This window comes from Perognathus longimembris, chromosome 10, assembly GCF_023159225.1.
Source record: "Perognathus longimembris pacificus isolate PPM17 chromosome 10, ASM2315922v1, whole genome shotgun sequence".
Classification (NCBI taxonomy): Eukaryota; Metazoa; Chordata; class Mammalia; order Rodentia; family Heteromyidae; genus Perognathus; species Perognathus longimembris.
In genome coordinates, this window is record NC_063170.1 from 33,750,204 (window position 1) to 33,765,476 (window position 15,273).

Below are 15,273 nucleotides of genomic sequence, written 5' to 3' on the forward strand. Positions count from 1 at the left end.
GAAATGAGAATGGCTAAGAGGCACACGTAGAAGTGTTCAACATCACTGGTCATAAAAGAAATGCAAATCAAAACACATTGAGATTCCACCTCACCCCAGTAAGAATGGCAATTATCAAGAAAACTAATAACAGATGCTGGCGGGGATGTGGCAAAAAGGGAACATGGCTACACTGTTGGTGGGAATGTAAACTTGTCCAACCACTCTGGAAAGCAGTGTGGCAGTTCCTCCAAAGGCTAAACATAGAGCTCCCCTATATATATAGCTCCCCTATGACCCAGCAGCCCCACTTTTGCACATTTGCCCAAAGGATTACAAGCAAGACCACACTAAAGCTACCAGCAAAACTGTGTTCACCACAGCACAATTTACCATAGCTAAAATATGGAACCAACCCAGATGCGCCTCAGTAGATGAACGGATCAAGAAAATGTGGTATATATACACAATGGAATTCTATGCTTCCATCAGAAAGAATGACATTGCCCCATTCATCAGGAAATGGAAAGACTTGGAAAAAAATCATACTAAGTGAAGTGAGCCAGACCCAAAGAAACATGGACTCTATGGTTTCCCTCATTGGTAGCAATTAGTACATGTCTAGGACGGCCCTAGCAGAAGATCACAATAGCTCAATATCATTGTACATATGAACACATAAGATGATGCTAAGCAAAATGAACTCCAAGTTATGGAAATAAGTGGTTTATATTTGTTGTTGTTAATTTCAATGTAGCATGTGAAATTATGCCTTTTTCTTTTGTCCTTCTTCCCCATGGTTTTACCCCTGCTGTCACTGTAACTGATTTTGGTACCCTGAGTATTGTATATATGTTTATTGGTACTATGGAAGGGAAGGCGAACATTAAAATGGAGAGGCAAAGGATAAAAGGCAAACCAATGCAACAGCAATACTTACAAAACTATATGCTGTAAACCAACTGTACAACTTGGGGGGGGAGGAGTGGGGGGGAATGGGAGGGAAATGAGGGAAGAGGTAACACATTTGATAAGAAGTGAACATATGAAACTGTAACCCCTTTGTATATAACTTTGACAATAAATAACTTAATTAAAAAAAAGGATTATGGTATATACAAATGTGAGGGTTATTATTTATTTCTTTTTATGTCAGTCCTGGGGCTGAACTCAGGGCCTGCGTGTTGTCCCTGAGATTTTTGTACTTAAAGCTAGTGTTCTACCACTTGAGCCACAGCTCTACTTCTGGCTTTTATTGGTGCTTAATTGGAGATAAGAGTCTCATAGACTTTCTTGCCTGTACTGGTTTCTAACCATGAGCCTTGTATCTCAGCCTTCTGAGTAGCTAGGGTTACAGGCGTTTGACAGCGGTGCCTGGGAAGAACTAATATTTTAATAATCAAATTAAATTTGTTAACATCCTAGTCATGAAAAACACATTTTAATCTGGAAATATATGTTGGCATATTCAGAAAGGACAGCTCTTTTAGTATGCATAGTGTATTTTTTAAATTCAAAGCATTGCATTTGATTCTGTTCCATAGAGATTTTTGACAATATGTTTTAGCCAAAATGAAACAGACCAAATGTGTTTAAAGCCTTAAAATATTAATACCCTATGTTGTGCTCAGAGCCAGACTCTGGAAGCTGGTTCGCCCCTCCTCTCAAGCTTCTCTGTGATTGGTGAAGTCAGTGAATATCAGAGACACACTTTCCACACAGATGCACCGAGGACTAGAATTTTCACATTTGTCCACATTTGTATCTCCCTGGTATGTATTTACCACTTTGATACATTTTTAAAAAATCTATAGCCCCTACATACAATGGTGTTAGATCCTTTTGGGTGATTTTGACCTCTTTGAGTGGGGCAAGTGGTTTGTTTTCCAAACCAAAAGCAATGAGACTTTCAGAGCTATAGTCGCTTCCTTTCTTGTCCTCCTTGTTGGCCATAGACGTGTGTGTGTGTGTGTGTGTGTGTGTGTGCGCGTGTGTGTGTGTGTGTGTGATGCTCAGAATCTTGCAACTGATAAACCATCCACACTTGGTTATATATGTGCTCATATCACAGGCCATTGTTTGCTTAACTTTCCCATAATACTCCCTAGGACTGTCTTGTGTGTGGATCAAGTTATCTAAGACAGTACTGCCTTACTGCCCTTTCAAGAACTCTCATGCAGAAGCTCAATGCAGAATTTTTTACCTGAGCTCTAGAGATAGATTTTATAAATATAGATAGATTTTAAAGATATAGATAGATATAGATAGATTTTAATTTCTTCAGCATTATCATTGTTTTATTTTATTCTTCACCCCCATGGTCTTTCTTTTTGTATAAATGTTTATTGTTTTGAACTTGGACTTCTTGCTCTGCCTCTGTAGCCCAGTGTTACCTTATTTTTGACCATACAAATCGCATTCATATGCCAACTATTTTCCTGTTCAGTTATTACAGAGGACAAACAGAATAACTGTAGCACATGTGTTTTACTTTCATAGTCCTTAAAAATATTTTTACAATAGTCTTTATTGAAAAGGTGATGAGCAGGAGGGTTACAGTTATATAAGTAAGGTAATGATTACATTTGTTTTTAGACAATGTTACTCCATCCTTCATTTCCTCCCAAGTACCCTTCCCTGTTCTCCCTTCCTCCTGTAAGGTTGATATCCAACCTAGTTCCAAGTGAGTATCATTGTTGCATTAGTTCATCCTTTGACCTGCTGTTTCTGTGATTCCATTTCCTGTCCCCTGGTTGAATAATCTTATATACAAGGCACAAGGTGATGGACCTGGGTAACTGCAACCATAGTCAGGACACGGGGGATGCAGGCGAGTGGACCAATGCACACTTTGTTTCAGGAGGGCCAGGGTTTATATATGGTTAGAAATCAACTCACAATTTCAGGGTAAAAGTTAACACAGCATGATATCCATCTCAAATACAAAAAATGAGGATGCTACAACTGGGAGGAAGGAAACTAATACAAAAGTTTACCTACTACAAAATGTTGCTACTTCAAAGAGTGTTTACTATTAAGGGCTGAGCTACATCAAAGATTGTTGACAGAGGAGTAAACCAGTCAAGGCAAAACTTTACCACCTAGCTATTATTTGCTCAAGACTTTGACCAAGACTATATTAACTGTGAAGAGACTTTCGCTAATGGCAGCTGGTCAAGCAAGTCTCCCAAGGGAGGCTTTGTACAGGGAAAGGGGAGATTCTCATAACAAAGAGTGGTTTTCTTTGGCCAGCAAACACAGGAGACCCTGAATGGAGATGCTTCCCCATAGGCCTATTAGTTTGCTAATAAGGCAACAGAACTTCTGTGCTGAGGCTAAGTTTTCCACTGGTCAGAGAAGTTATTCTCCCACAACAAGGTACAGAAAATTAAGAGAAACGAAAGAAGAAATAATAAAATAAATTATGTACAGGACATAATAAGAACATCTTGTTTCCATATCTTGGAGTTCATGTTGATGCACTTCATTATATGTGGTCTTATGTATTAGACAATTGGGTTGCTGAGATCCCCTGTTAAGAATATCATAGACATATTCTATTCTAGTTCATACAAATGAGGGAAACCATGTAACCTACTTTTCTTTGGGTTTGGCTCATTTCACTTAATATCATTTTTTCCAGATTTTTCCATTTCCTTATGAATGAGTCAATTTCATTCTTTCTGATGGAGGCCCTTACAATTTCTTTGGCTAACATTTGACAGTAAAATTTGCCTTTCCAGGGATTCTTCATGTTGGTGTTTACTGCAAAATTATTTACTATAGCCAAGTTATGGAGTCAACCTAAGCATTGACCACCAGATGAGTGGGTAAAGATTCTCTGGTATATATAGCGGATTAACTTCTGTTATTTGAGATAACATCTAGAGGGCATTATGTTAAGTGAAGTAAGCCAGCAGAGAAAGGTAAATATTACATGATCTCGCTTATATGTGGAATATAAATGATGTTGAATAATGAGGACCATGAGAGCTGGAGAGGAGGGAGAGAATGGAGGTACTGGTAAAAAGTAACAGTTTAAAAAAATTCTTATTTAATCATCTATTTATCTGTTTGTTTGTTTAATTTTATTGTCCAGGTGATATACAGAGGAGTTACAATTACATAAGTAAGGTGATGAGAAAATTTCTTGTAGAACAGTGTTAACCCCTTCCTTGTTTTCTCCCAGTTTCCCTCCACCCCAAAAGGACCAATGTTTTAAGAAGTATTTGAGATCTACTGCACAGATGAGTGACTACAGTCAGTAAAATGATGTAATTCAAATAATTAAGAGTAAATTTCAAATGTATATCCATAAGAAATATCAAATGAAGTTCATTATCTTGAGTTAATCATACAAGATATGGAAAAATTATAGTATATTGTACATATAAAATGTATTCTGATTATTGTCCATTAAAATTATACAGACACAAATTATTTTTTTAAAAAACAAATACCTGCCCTTTCAAGTAGACTATCTATAGTATTGGTTTTGCCTTCCTGTTTTAGTGTCACATTTCCAGCTCTGGCACTGAATAGATGTTCAATAAAAGCCATTGAATAAATGACAGAACAAAACATATTAAGGGTGGACTTGTATTCAGATCTCATTGTTGTTCAGGTATGAAAACCTGATTCTCACAGTGTGGCTTGGTGCTGTAAGTAGCCTTGAAGAGAAAGAACATACAGGTTGGCAATTGGAGTGTTTATTTCTGATGAATACACCCAACAAGGATTTTTGTACTTTTTATATAACAGATGTGCTCAGAATTAGGGACACAGGTTCTTGTCCTTGAGATATCTAATGGCTTAGTAGAACAGACAGTGTTGTGGCCTTTGACACATAGTTGGCACTGTCATAGTTGGATGAGTGATCCATTATCACCAGGGTACAATGGAACACACTGATGTTTTACTATTGGAAACATTCCAGTCCCTCCTTCCTGTAAACTGAAGATTGAACTCAGGATTTGTGCTGCTCTACTACTTGAACCACATCCATAGTCCTCAGTCTAATTTTCTTGAGGTTAATTGCATGATGAAATGTCTTGCTAACTGTGAAAAAAAGTAGTATCTCAATAGAAAAGATACTTTAACTAAAATGCATTATAGTAAATGCATTGTGTATTGGTGCCAGGGACCACTTTTTATTAAAGCGTGATGTGTTTTTCTTGAGGCTTGAGGCAGGGATGAAGGGATGCTCCTGGCTCTTCCTCTTGAGTGATGAGGCCGGCATTTATTGGAGACAGACATCAGGGCATTTAATTACAGTTACTGTGGCACAGCAGACCAAATGAAGGTGTGTTGCTGTCAGGTTCCCTCAGTGTGCTAATCTGTGAAGGTGGAGAAGAAGGAATAGGAGGTGGGTTGTAGGGAAAGGTGTTTGCTGGGGCTAAAAGGCTCAAGTTGCCATCCTATTCTAGGACATTTTGAGAGGGTTTGGGCCCTTTCCTCATGTTTGTTTTCTTTGCTTTCCTTTCTTGCCACTTTATCCAGGAGATATGAACAATGAAAGCATGTTTATTTTACAAATATGAAAGGATATTTTGTTTAATGTGGTATTTGAAAAAACCCATCTGTATCTCTCTGTGTGTTTACTTTGATAAGTCCTGCTAACACAGGCTACCTGGGTGAGGAGCTGGGGATCACACAGTGTATTTCCAAGGGAAAAAAGAATGTTAAATTTCAACAGAAAGGATTATTGAACTAAATAATCCTTTCTTTGTTGTTACTGAATTATTTGTTTTGGCTTATATCATGGTTTCTAAATGCAAATAACAGATTTTGCAAAGCTAACTAGGACAGAAGACAACGAAGATAGGAGATTTGTCATTATAAATGTTCAAACTTTATAATTAGGAGCAGTAATTTAATTTAGACATCTCTTTTGTGACCTAAAGTTTGCTGTTTATGTGTCACTTTCAGTTCTCTATGATTTGTTTGGAGGGGACAGTCAGGTTATCTAAGAATATTCTGAAATTTGGTAAGTATTAAGTGCTTAATATGTTGTTGGCATCGAGGGCATAGTATTAGCAAGACAAAGTCCCTTTTGAAATTTCTATTCTAGTAGGGAAATTTGACTGAGGAGTTAATAAGAAAAGAGGGAGAATGAGGGATCTCAGCAGTTTACTTATATTAGTTTGTTTTCTATTGCTATAACAAAGTCCTGGAAGACATGGTGATTTTTATAGTAAAGAGTTTTTTTTTTTTATGTCTAGAAAGTTCACACAATGCTGGTGGCATGGTGCATAGCATCGCCCTGGGATCACCTATGAGATGGAGACAGCAGCTTTATGTGAGACAGGAAGCAACAGAGATCGAGAGGCCAGGCCTGGCCTGTATGTAATGACTCACCTTTATGGGAACTTACTTCAGTCTAATACAATCTACATTGGCTTCTCTGAGAGCAATGCTCCCAATGGCCCCCTCACCTTCTACTAGGCCCCACCTCTTAAAGATTCTACCACTTCTAGCAACACCACATTGGGAACCAAGCTTCTAGGTCACAAATCTTTGGGGGATATGCTTAAACCATACCCAAACTAAAGCAGTGGTCTAAAGGATAAATTGAGGATAAGTTCTAGGAACTGGTTAGAGAGGAGCAGCACTCAGCATGAAGGTCAGAAGGCTTGGAGTGGTCTGGTGAAATTCAAAAGCAAGGGATCTGAACAGCCTGGCTTGAATAGGGGCTGAGGAAAGATCAGGCAGGCAGGCCAAGGTTCTTAAGCTTTGTTGGTGCAAGCACTTCTTTACCTGGAGAACTAAGTTTTCCTCTGTGAGCTAAAAGGCAATTCTTTTTTATTTTTTATTATCAAACTGAATTACAGAGAGGTTACACTTTCATACATTAGGCATTGGATACATTTCTTATACTGTTTGTTACCTCGTCCCTCCTTCCCCCTCCCCCTCCCCTCCCCCTCCCCCCATGGGTTGTTCAGTTCATTTACACCAAACAGTTTTGCAAGTATTGCTTTTGTAGTTGTTTGTCTTTTTTTTACCCTGTGTCTCTCGATTTTGGTATTCCTAAAAGGCAATTCTTTATGAAACATCATTTCCTTATCCTGTGGATCATTTCCTATTCTTAATGACTTCTCTCTACCCCACTCTTCAATTTCACATTCTTTTGTATTCTAAAAGAGAGAATCATCTAGAGTACGTGTGCAAGTGACTAATCGTCACCTCCTGCTCGCAGCACCTGAAGCATCCCTCTCAGGAGCCAGGATGGTTTTCTTGCCCAGCTGAAGTGTCCATTCTGTGTTGAAGGGTTGATCCTGTACTCCATACAAGGTGACGAATGTATGTGTACTCTTCTGGGGAGCCCTCAGGGACTTAGCATAGGTCCTTTGGAAGTCTAAAGCTCTGAAATCAATGCTTAAGTGGAAATTGATAAGTGCTTGGTATAGTAGCTTGCACATGGCAAGCACATATTGAATTGTAGCTACCTATTTTAATCAAAGCTTACATTATACTATTCCTCTGTTAAAAATCTTGAAAGTTCTCACATTGCTTAGTAAATCAAGTGTTGTGTGTTTTTAAAAAATTATACAGTAAGTTATTGCATAGATTTATTCTATATTTGATGATGGAACTAAGTAATACTGTTGATTTTATAACTAGGGTAAGAAAGGGCTTGTGTAGCATTTAAAAAATGATCTGGCACACTTGAGCTCAAGTGTCTGGCAGATTGCTTTCAGAGTGAAAGAGGGTTGTGGCTGAGGAGCTCAATTCTGTGTTCCCATAGTGGAGGTAGAGACTAGGTCAGTACTGCAGGTTTGCACAATACAGAATGACAGATGAGAAGTTTCTAAGATTTTTTTTTGCCAGTCCTGGGGCTTGAACTAGGAGCCTGGGCACTGTCTCAGACCTTCATTTGCTCAAGGCTGGCATTCTACCACTTGAGACACAGTGCCACTTCCAGATTTTTCAGTTTATGTGCTACTGTGGGATCAAACCCAGGGCTTCATGCATGCTAGGCAATCACTCTACTGCTAAGCCACATTCCCATCCCAGGTTAGAAGATCTTAATGTGAACACATCCATGCTTCCTTGTGCCACCTGGCCTCTCCATCCAGTCTGCAGCACACAGGCCACAGAAAGCAGCTTTACAAGCTTCCCAGCTTGCCTTGTCCCTGAGATCTCAGGCTACTAGCCTGTGATGTAGGTTAGGAACAGTGAACTGCTTAGAAAACAATGAACATGAAGTTTTCCCTGTGTCTTGAGGAATCACAAATAATGAGAAGTCAAGGGGTCACAATTAAGGATGTTTCCTTGGTGTGACAATGTTGTGGAGGCTGCACAGATGACTCAGGAGATGTATCAGGATTAGAGAACCTTCTGAGGAATAATGAGACAATGTTAGATGATAGTAGCTTGGTGATTGAAGAATGGGCATGATCTGTTTTGCTATTTTAAAAAATTAACATCAATTAACTGTACAGGGGGTTTTGTTTTGACTTGTCCATGTCTGCATGTGATGTTCCTTATCAGATTCTCCCTCTTGGTCACGTGCCCTCCACCTCCCTTTCCAAACAATGGCAGCAGGCTTCATTATTCCAGTTTTCCCACATGTATGTAAAGTATTTTTATGGTATTCACCTTCCTTTATCCTTTCTGTTGGCCCCTCCTTTCATACTGGTACCCAGAACCTGGGCAGGGACTGTTTAATGTTCCTATGTCCCCCATTTTTAAAAATTAAGTAGTTGTGTGAATAAGTTGTATCCCATTTTTTTTTTTTTTTTTTTTTTTTTTTGGCCAGTCCTGGGCCTTGGACTCAGGGCCTGAGCACTGTCCCTGGCTTCCTTTTGCTCAAGGCTAGCACTCTGTCACTTGAGCCACAGCGCCACTTCTGGCCGTTTTCTGTATATGTGGTGCTGGGGAATCGAACCCAGGGCCTCATGTATACGAGGCAAGCTCTCTTGCCACTAGGCCATATCCCCAGCCCTGTATCCCATTTTTTAAAAAAAGAGTATGTTAATTGTTCAAAGAGATTTCACTATGATATTTTACAAATGCATATACCGTACTTCAATCAGACTTGCTATTTTGCTCACTCTAATTTCCACATCTCCACGACTCCCTATTATTCAATAGATTTCAATGAGTTTTGTTCTGCCATGTTCATATGCAATGTATTTTGATATTGTTCACTCTCCAACATTACTGTTTTGCTCTTTTCCACCCCTTTTCCCCCCACACAGTGTGTGAGCCCATGACACAAATTCTTCACAGATGATCAGTCTTGCATGGCTGCAAATGAGGACAAATAAACCTCTTGTCCTAACAGGTAGTAGTTCTGCTAGCCAGAACAAGACCCTCTGGGTACTTGTATTACTCTGCCTTTTCCATACAGAAGGCTTGACTCCTAGAGGCTATGGCACAGCGATCTCCCCTTTTAATTGGCATCAATATCCTCAATGCCAGCAGTGGTACATGGTATCTCTTCCCAGGATGGCTTTTATTATTGGTTCCCAGAGCTCTAAGCCAGCCTAGTCTGGCTCGGCTCTGAATAGCCTGTGTAAGATGAAGAGAGTAAGCAGGTAGGAAGCCCTCCATTAATAGACCTCATCCTTTAAAAATAACTACAGCTCGTTACATTAAGTATTAATTGAAAATCTGTTTCAATTTTTAAATAACATTCATTTCTTTAAAGATTTACATCAGCTAATCTAGGCTCAATCAAGTAAAATTTAAAGCAAGGAACCTCAGTATATGCAGTGTGCTAAATTAGTTTCAGGATAGTCTTCCCCCCACCCCTAAGAGGAACATTAATTTTTAGGACTTTCACTTTTTTCTTTCCTCCTCTTTCTTTCCCTCTCTTCCTCCCTCCCTTCTCTTCCTCCTTCCCTTTCTTCCTTCTCTCCCTTCCTTTTTTCTCTCCCTCTCTCCCTCCCTTCCTTCTCTCCCTTTCTTCCTTTGCTTCCTCCCTCTCTCCCTCCTCCTTCCCTCTCTCCTGTTGAAAACATTTCAGAAGTAGCACGGATGTATTGTGAAAGAATTACTTTTAAAGTTTTCTTGTTCTTGGCAAAATATTTTAACTTTTTGCCATATAGAGAGAAGGAGATGCTTCTACCTATAAATCTGGGTCATTGCTGATAATAACCTATAAAAGAATCAGTTTAACATTTGAAACTTAAGCTTTGCAATTAAAAATCAAGTCCCTTGGTTATCTGCTAGGTATGATTTTGGTGCCACCTTGTGGGCAATTGTCAGACTATTATGCATGCTATTAAAAGAAAACTTGTCCCAAGGCAATTAATAATGCTAAAATTATACTTTATAAATTAGATTAGAAAAAATCCAGTGCTTCTCCCACAAGATTTGTGGAGCTTCATCTTGGAAGTAATATTGTTACCTATTTTCAGGAAGCAGTTTACTTTGCCTTATGGGATTTTGATACCTTGCTGAGGGGTCAGTGCTTTATCACCTGTGGAAAATTTTGTCTGCATTCATTTTTGATGACTCTGTTAGCAATTTAACGTTGTTTTCTTTATTTAATTTTTGGTTAAATATTAGAAATGTATCAAGATAATTTTAATGGTAGTATTTAACACTATTCTTAGGAGAGTGTAATAAAAACAATTACCCACTAGATATATACAGCTATGCCAAATTCTTATTATTTTATTGTAAAGATAAGTCAGATAGTACATTTGTGTAAGGTTATCAACTCATAGGATTTGTGGCGCTTTTATCAGTGCTGTTTGACTAATTTGAAGGTAATGCACTTGTTATTTTTGACTCATTTTTTGACACTTCCTATAATATCCCTCTGAAGAAACCTTATAACAACTCTCTGAAGGAAGTAGACTGATCAGTCTCATAATGATCAATTGCCCATGGAGAGCATGGGGCTGGAGGTAGGCCCTGTGCTTGGGGTTTGGTAGCAATTGAGCAGATTAGAACCCAGCTTTCAGGGAAGCTAGCTGGCTTACTGCCCTTGCCACTAGCTCGTGTCATTCTGCTCGTGTTGTTTTCACCATGGAGTGACCAATGCACGAATCTGGTGTTGCTGGGCTGGAGGAAGCTTAAATGTTTGAGGTGCTGGAACAAGTAAGGATAGAGGAGTAGGAAGGGGAAAGGGAAAAAATGTTCTGCTGTTAGACAATAGAGTTAGGAAACATGTTGGCTTTTTAAATAGAGAATTTGGGCTCCTAATAAATCATCCCCTTGATTGAAAATTTTCAGTCTTCCATCCTTTATACATAAGACAATGTCTAATCTCATTTATGCTCCTTTGCGACTTATTTCTATGTCTTCTCCTGTCAAGGACACCTCACTCTAGTAATACCCACATGATCTTGAGATTGGCTTCCCAGTGCCTTTAACTGCCTACAGTAGTTCAGGCTTCCCTTGTTGCCTTGACTATTGTTTCTCCTCTTGATGAACCTAAAGCACTCTGAAGGGCTCAGGTCACAGACTTCTTCCCCAAACACTTCCCTGAACCTTCTCTTTCCTTTTCTATTGTGGTAAGTTGTGCCCTCTATGTATGCCTATATACTGGAGGATGATTGGTTGAGCTTCTGGAGTAAGTGATGACAGAGGAAATCCTGCATGTTTGTTATTAGAATCCAGTCAAGAGCTGGGCCATATTGCCTGGCCACAGCTGGGACCAACTGAGTTGAAACTAAGCTTTAGAAAACGTCATCAAGAGTGGAACTGGAGATTCAAGGCCTCCGAATCCCCCTCTCTGTCTTTATCAGCCTCTGTTCTTCTTGGTATGAGGCAGCAATCTTGGCCCTTTGTCTTCCCTCTCCAATTGTCAGCATTCCTATTCAATTCTGTCAGCCTTTTTGTTACTCATAGTTAGCTTCTCCCATGTGGCTGGTGAGCAAAAATGGCCTCCTAAAGCTCTGAAGTTATTCTCACAGTTTCATAGCCACAGGGAGAAAAGGCATGTTCTCCTTGGAGAGGCTCTAGGGAAGGGCTTTGGCCCTGCTTGGGGCTAAAGCCCATCTCTAGAGCTGTCTCTGTGTCTTTGCACTTGTGTATGTTGAATGATTGATTGGTTTGTGTGGCATTTTTCCTTGTGTTCTTCACTCATTTGTTTTGTTAATTATAGGACTCTACTCACTTTATTTTTCTTTTTCAAAAGTGACAGAATACACGAGAGCAACTGCTCCTGGGGGTAGCCATTGGGAATGGGTGGAAGCATCCAGCTGTTCTCTATGATAGTTGTAGGTGGCAGGTCTATCTCCTCAGCTCTACTGCATCCTCTCTGCCTCCCATCCCCACTAAGGCTTTGGCTCAGGCATATCAAGTGCAGAAAGCAGAGCCAGTCATATGGAATACAGTCCTCTGAATCTCCTGAAAGGGAAAGTCTAATTTCCTGGATTAGATAGAATAGGGAAAAGTGACTCATTCTAAAACAGTTTTATTGGGAGATAAAATGTTCACAGCAGGAAGTGTAGTGAATTGGCATACACGTAACTATAACCCAGGCCCAAATACAACCCTAGAAGCCCCCTGTGTTCTCCTTTTTAATCCCAATTTTGTTTGTTTCCCAAAGCTAACCATTACTCTGGCTCTGTGATAAACTTTCCTTGCTTTATTCCTTTACTACCTGAGTATGCATTCTTCCACACTACAGTTAATTTGCCCATGTTTGTACTTTATACAGATGGAGTCATGTGTGTCTGGCATCTTTCACTTAGCATTGACATTTTGAGATTCATCCTTTTGTTGAGATGACTGTGATGTGCATTTTTGGCACTGTATGTTTGATATTCTATCATATAAATATATAATTGTCTCAAAGTCTGTGCTTCCACTCTACTTTTGGTGGACATTTGGACTGCTGCCAATTTTTGTCAGTTAAGTATGATGTTACTGAGTTTTCCAGTTCTTGTCTGTGGTACACGTGGGCACACTTCACTTGGGATGCAATTCAGAGTGCAAATACTTGGGCATACAATAGAGATTTTCATTATTGCTTGTTATAGCTTAAAAATTGTCCACATCAGGTGACCAATTTACCAACAGTGTTTGTTTTTTCACCTCTACCTAACTCCTCATTTTGGTGGACTTTGGAAACCACAGGCGGCTAATAATCACATCTACCATTAATGAAGTGCTTGTTCTGTAGAAGATACTATGCCAAGTACTTTAGGAATAGCATATGAGGTTAACCCCAAAGCATCTCTGGTACTCAGGTGAATTGCTCTACCTATTTTGTAGTTGAGGATCCTGAGAAGCAGAGAGAGGCTAAGTAACTTACCATTATGTAACTAGTATGTGATAGAATCCAGACTTACATCTGGGCCGATTTCTTTGACTCCCAAACCTCAATACAGAAAGGCCAGAATTTGACCTGGTACCTGAGTATGAGAAATTGTGGTTTGACACAGTGTCGGATGTATTACATCCCTTTCTGCATAACGGATGTGGGTTAAGCAGTGTATCTTTTTCAATGAAATATTTCTTTTGAAGAAAGAAAAATGATGGAAGGAAAGGAAGTATCTACAGAATTCTTAGGTCTCCTTTGGTATAAGGTGTTACCGCTGAGGCGCAGTGGGTCTTGGTGCTGAGACTGGGCTAGTAGTGTTCCTTTTGTTCAGAAAGCTCTACTGTATGCCCCTCCAGAGTTTCTACCCCTTCAGAGCTCAACTCCATCATATTTGTTTTTACTGCCTACAACCTAGGGTAGATACTTCTGTTATTTACTTACTTTTCATTCTTGCTTGTATAAGTACTTGTCTATTGTTTTACCTTCTCTTGTGAAATTTGAGTTCCCTGAGGGCTGGAGCCCATCTACCCCATTTATGCCCCAATCCCCCATTCCTGGCACAAACTGCATACTTTGTGTGTGTGTGTGTGTTCACTCATTGGATGAGTGAATGGAAGGAATGGAAAGATGACTCATAGCAGAAAAGAGAGACAGCATAGTTGGTTTTTTTTTGTTTTGTTTTGTCTTTTTTCTTTGCCCACAAATACATTTTTCAAGTAAGCCTAAATGAAAGGAACTTATTATCCAGTTATTGCTTAAATGGCTTTTCTAGTCTCGTGCATGGTTGATGTGGATTTTTTTTGGCCAGTCCTGGGGCTTAGACTCAGGGCCTGAGCACTGTCCCTGGCTTCTTCTTGCTCAAGGCTAACACTCTACCACTTGAGGCACAGCTCCACTTCTGGCCATTTTCTGTATATGTGGTGCTGGGGAATCGAACCCAGGGCCTCATGTATAGGAGGCAAGCACTCTTGCCACTAGGCCATATCCCCAGCCCCTTGATGTGGATTTTCAATTTGTATTTTTAGTTTTTAATCTGCTTTACTTCAGGTTTTGCCTTATAATTTACAAGACCCCATTAACTTGAGGTATTTTGCCAGTGGTATTGCATTTCATCTTATGGGTTATGGGTCATAAGTAGTGTGTAGGAAAAATGTTCCAATTTATGGATGGTCTGCTCCAGTAATCAGTGGAGTTACTGCTTATTGGGGGCAATCTCTCTATCTTCTTTAAAAAAAAACCCATAGCTTTCTTTTAGTCATATGCCTGTGAAAATCCTGAATTCTTTTTAGTTAAATAGAAAAGTTGCTCTGACATCTATGTGTCAGTTTGGGTCTTTTATACACTAGTGAGAGAGAAGGTGACACCCTGACATTGGCTGTTAGTTGGTTCTTTAATTGTGAGGATGTTAAGTAGTTTTCTTACATTCTCTAACTGAATAGAGAGTCTATCAGGCTTTCAGAAGTCACATCTTAATGTGAGAAGTATGAATATTTCCCTTCAGTAAGTCTATATAGGTTTTTATATTCCACTGCCATAAGCTTTGCCTCACATTCATTTTTTTCATTAGCTATTTCTTCCATTAATTTTTTGCTAACATAGTATTCATTGTGCAAGGTGGCTCATTGTCACATTTTCATACTTACATTCAATGCACTCTATTAAATTCCAAATTCACCTCATTATTGTCCCTAATTTTCTCACTCTCCTGTTAGAACAATTTCAAACAGCTTCATTATTCTATTATTTTCCTTTATACACATACATATACATATTCATATACATATACATATACATGTATACAAATGCATATACACATCTTGACCATATTTACCCTCCTTCATCCCTTTGGTTCCTTCACTCTGTCCCCACGATACCTATCCCAAAACAGAACCTATTTTAAAGCTTGCCACTCATTCTTTCTAGAGCATATTATACACAGGAGTTTCATCACAGTATTTCATATGTAAATGTATTTTAATCAGATTAACCCCTTTTGTTGTTTTATAAGAAATTCTATTATGTACTTTTTTTTTTATTTTTTCTCAAATTTTTATTATCAAACTGACATA

General features: G+C 39.1%; 1 protein-coding gene and 1 long non-coding RNA gene across 9 annotated transcripts in view; one reads left to right on the top strand and one right to left on the bottom strand.

Annotated features, from left to right (window-relative positions):
• Erc2 (ELKS/RAB6-interacting/CAST family member 2) overlaps window positions 1-15,273 on the top strand; it is a 973,754-nt gene that overhangs the window by 109,880 nt on the left and 848,601 nt on the right. The gene's annotated exons all lie outside the window — the stretch shown is intronic.
• Window positions 11,767-12,573, bottom strand: LOC125358569. The gene is made up of 3 exons (XR_007212332.1): window positions 12,337-12,573; window positions 12,053-12,061; window positions 11,767-11,777 (listed from the first exon to the last, which is right to left on the bottom strand). It is a non-coding gene; the product is annotated as an uncharacterized LOC125358569 (long non-coding RNA).